General features: G+C 28.8%; 1 long non-coding RNA gene across 1 annotated transcript; it reads left to right on the top strand.

Annotated features, from left to right (window-relative positions):
- The first annotated feature begins 3234 nt into the window (after positions 1-3234).
- LOC145957718 (uncharacterized) lies at positions 3235-4426 on the top strand. The gene is made up of 2 exons (XR_014433727.1): positions 3235-3985; positions 4081-4426. It is a non-coding gene; the product is annotated as an uncharacterized LOC145957718 (long non-coding RNA).
- Positions 4427-5045: the final 619 nt, after the last annotated feature.

Raw genomic sequence — 5045 nt, 5'->3', positions numbered from 1 at the left:
ATCAATTAAGGGGATGTAACTCTTGACTTCATGTTTTACTCATCATTGACTAAGGACCTATAAGAGACTCAACAAAATCCATTCCAAGATTTTTCACACCTAAACAAGGAGGGTCTTTCAACAGGACACATTGTCAAACCTCCCTACCGTTAGGAAGACTTTCAACACAAGGAATTCCATAATTAGATCCACCGCCTTCTATTGCCAAATACTTGTTCAAGATCTTAAGTTGGTCACCTGGTTAACCATTAGCTCTGATACCACTATTAGACACTTGAGATTCATGCACACATACATATGTCTCCACATTAGTATGATATTGTCTACTTTAAATTTAAACCTTCATAATTTTACTTTTGATCATATCTTAAAAGGCCTTATACCAATAAAGACAAGAGTGCTTGATAAATCTTTATATGATTTAAGAATTTATTTGTATCCCAAATCCCAATAGTGGCTAATGTGCAATTTGGTAGTTATATATATATATATATATATAGAGGGACATACGTATCCATTTGATGGAATACATGAACATGTGCTCTACATAAAAACTACTCTCCAATTTATGGATGCACATTCAAAACTCCGTAATTTTTTATTTGGATAAACTAGAATGGATTAGCGAATAAAGCTATCTGTTAAATTTAAACTTAATTAAAATATAGTTAACATTTAAATTAGTTTAGATAATTCAATTACATGTAAAAAAATTAATTTGGTTAGATAAGAAAAATCAATAAATAATATTTAGGTGAAACAATAATTTAAGAAAAATATAGTCATATCAAAATCATTATAACAATGAATTAGAGAAAAATATAAAAATTGAAATAAAAATATGTGTTTATTGTAATTCAAATGGTAATATATTTTCATGTAAAAAAATTCATTTTCACATATAATATTTATTTTGAACAAAGAGCAATTTGTCTGAAAATATTTCACAAAAAGAATGATAATATATAGATATCTTTCTACATTATATTTTTTCATTGACACCTATTATTTATCATTATTTATCTTTATCTCTCTTATCACATTAGTGTGTATATTGATTTGGATTTAATTTATTTTCCTGCTAATGTTTGGTTATCTTTATGTATGTTTTAGTTTAATAATTTATTTGCACCATGGAAATCTAAAATTCATTCAATTATAAGTAATAAAATATATATTTTATATTCGATTAATTAATATAATTATAAATTAAAAATATTATCATTTTACTACTGAAAATTTAATTTCTAAAATTGCAGCTGTCCATAAATAAATGCGATGAAAATAACAAAAATAAAAGAAGTGCAAGATAAATAAGTATAATTTTTACTTCAAAAATATTTAAATAAATAATAACACACAAGTCTTGGAAAGACAACACTATTCCAAATTTGTTTGAAAATTTAGAAAGATTATAGTACACTCTTTAGGGATTATATAATTCCCTAGATATAAACTTGTCTCTGTCTCCATTGCTTAACACATAAATATGTTGCATACTCTCCGTCCTTTTTAACAGTCCATTGCTTCTTTAATCTTTGAAAATTATTATTTTTTCAATTATTATATTTTTTAAGTAATCGTTTAAGGTTTATCATAAGTGAAATAAAAAAATAATAAATTTTCCTTTTTATATAAAATAATTTAAATATTTATTATTATAACTTATTTTATTTTATTTTCCATTATAAATACATATTAGTTGTTTCAACATATAAATATATAAATTAGTTTAGATTAAATGAGATGCAAAAATATAACTCACAAAACAATATAATCGATGTTGACTTGAATTTTGAAAAAAAAATATATATATATATATATATTTATTTATTTATTTTAAAACCGATAATTATAAAGAATCAAAGGAGTATTAGCTAAAGTGTAAAAGTTAGAAAACGAATTGTAAATACCCATTTCACTTCAAAAACAAAGTGCTAATATCAATTAAAAAGTACTAATTGTGAAATAAATTATATCTTCTATTTATAAAGAGAAATGCTAATATTGCCTCCATTTTTTTTTTTTTTTTATGTTGGAGTTATTATCCATAAATATTTTTCTTATATTTAATACTAATATATAGTAAATAATTTTGGTTATTTTAGTACTGTTAATAATAATTATTTTTTGCTTATCGTTGAAACAGAAGTTGAAAGTTCAAAGAAATTTAGAGAAAATCTTAATAGTAAATATTTGTACTCATAAAAAATAGTAATTAATACTTTAAGACAATATATTAACAACAATGGATATAAATGGTGGTAAATTTGGTACCTTGTCTTAGATTATTTACTGTTTATATTATAAGCAAAAACATTTACCATTAAAAAATTGTTTGTAATTTTGAGTGTATTGTATACTGAATTACTGATACTAATTAAATTGTTCCTTTTGTATAGCTCTCACAAATTCTTACTTCTTTACAGGTACTAGCTGGGTCCTAAAGGAAAATTGGGAATTCTGGAACTTTGACCTGGCAAATGTTCAATTTGGCATTTTTTTTTTCATAAAAAAGTAGTTTCCTTTGTAAAGGAACCGGAACCTACTTATACATATATATATATATATATATATATATATATATATATATATATATATATATTTATTTATTTATTTTTTTCCTTTTTTTATTCAGAATGAAATGAACATTTATCATTTAATATTCCTTTTCAACCTTTAATTTGAAGCGAAATACACACAATAGTCACGAAAATCAGTTATACAATATGTCTGTTAATTAGATTGAAGTTTAATTAATTTAGAACATTATATTATTCTAGATCATGATATATATGAGACATAATGACACGTCGTGATTAGACGTTATTCTTGTTGGTGGAGCAAACAAAGATGCAGATGGTCAAAAAGCACCTGGGATGTTAAATGCATGAATCCCCTCGAGGTAATGATAGTAAGAAGATAATATATATATTTAGTAAGAAGATAATCACTATCAATGCTGCGATATACAAAGGAATTTTGCACTCATTGAATTATATATTTTCATATGATAAATTTATGAATTTTTATAATGATTATCCTAAAAATATTTTTTTACAGTGAATCTTTCTATGATATTTAAATTTATTTATAGTAAACTCTACATTATCATAAAATTTAAGAAATCCAACAAATTTTTACTTCAATCACAACTTTTTTAAGATTTTGATATAATTCTTCAAGTGAAATTTTAAATCTTTATATTTTTCATTGATTGTGACTGACAATCAATTTTTAATAACAAGGACTGAGTTCTAAATTTAGGATCATGCCACGTGTCAGAAAGATCCAATAATAAAAATTAATAAGAACAAGTTCTTATTTTTAAAAACCTTATAAAATGAGAGTTGGAGATGTCCTAAAAGTTATACCCATCATAACTTGTAATAATTTTTAAAGTGACATACACTTTAAAAACTTTTGGTGTATTTGATTTGTGAACCCATGCATTAAAAAGCACTAGATGTGGAACTCTAACATATAGTAAATACATTTTTATCTTATCTTTGAGATGACCGTGCACTAAATATGGATCCCAATATATAGAACCAAACATAATTAAACTCTATAAAGGGGTTGGGGCGTGTCCGTTGTCGCTATGCTAGAAAAAAATATAAAATAACATCTCAAGTGAAGTGACGTTGTTCATGACCACATTCTCTCCTTTTTTTGGCGTGTGTTTTGATTGGCTGAAAAACCTATAAATACCCCCATTTTCCACCGAAGCTACAGCACACCACACACAGTGACACACACATGGCTGGGGTTCAAGAGGAACACAACAAACCTTACTATGGTGTTACTGTTCCGGCGAAGGGCAAGGGGAAGAGGGTTTCAGAGGCAACTAAGAAGCGCCGAAAGTTTCTGCCTGATCTCAATGAACCTGCTCTCCCAGATCTGAACAAAACCCCACCTCCAGAAACTAGTATTGATGAGGATGATGAGGAACAAGCTTCTTCTGTTGCTGAGAACGAGAATTAAGGTCTGGAACTGTAAATCATTAGTTTCTAATACGTACCCTTACTTAATATTTTCAGCTTGGGTGGATTGATGCTGAACCTGGAAATATTGATGAAGGGGAAAGCAGCTCCAACAAGAAAGGATTCTGGAAAAGGCTCCGTGAGTGGATATTTCCAAAGGTCAAGAAGGATGTGGTGGTGCCGAGTAACTAATTAAGGCTCTCAGTCTCATCCAAGTGTTGTTGAGGATGGAATATGTTTGTTCTTTTTTCTTTTGAATATCGAGGAAATAGTTTGTGTATTAATAATTCGATCAAGTCCAAGGCACTCAAAGTGTAATACATGTTTGAAAATCGAGGAAATTTAAATGACTTTTACATTATCAGTCAACAAAAAATTGACATTTGGGGTAATTTTATGACTCCAACACAACTTTATTGCAATACAAACTTAATAGCATCTCTTACCTCTATCTCTCTGTCCCCATGAATCTTCTGTCTAAGTGTTAGTACCGGAAAATGAATTTGGAGGCACTCGAAATACAGAGGTGCTCAAAATCCTAGGTGATCGGAAAATGACAAAGAAGTTTCTGAAGAAGGCATACAAAGCCTGAATAGAATCAAGAGATACACGAAGACACTTTTTGCGAAACTCTCGAAATCATCGAACTAGGAGGGACAGGAAGGCACTTTTCGTGAAACTCTCGAAATCATTGAACTAGGAAGGACACGAAGACACTTTTCGCGAAACTCTCGAAATCATCGAACTAGGAGGGACATGAAGACACTTTTCGTGAAACTCTCGAAATCATTGAACTCGGAAGGACACGAAGACACTTTTCGCGAAACTCTCGAAATCATCGAACTAGGAGGGACAGGAAGGCACTTTTCGTGAAACTCTCGAAATCATTGAACTAGGAAGGACGTTGCTCAGGAGAAAGGCTCGCAACTTCTCAACCTCTCAAAGTACAAGAAAAATCTGGAAACACTCGAGTATATTGTTCGTTGGTTACTCGAAATCCCAAGAATCCGGACATACACGAACACACTTCGCAACCTCTCGAAATGAAGAACTTAAAGGAGA

This window comes from Cajanus cajan, chromosome 5, assembly GCF_000230855.2.
Source record: "Cajanus cajan strain Asha chromosome 5, NIPB_CcT2T_4, whole genome shotgun sequence".
Taxonomy (NCBI): Eukaryota; Viridiplantae; Streptophyta; class Magnoliopsida; order Fabales; family Fabaceae; genus Cajanus; species Cajanus cajan.
Note: the sequence above shows the minus strand (reverse complement) of the source record. Positions and strands in the feature narration are given on the sequence as shown.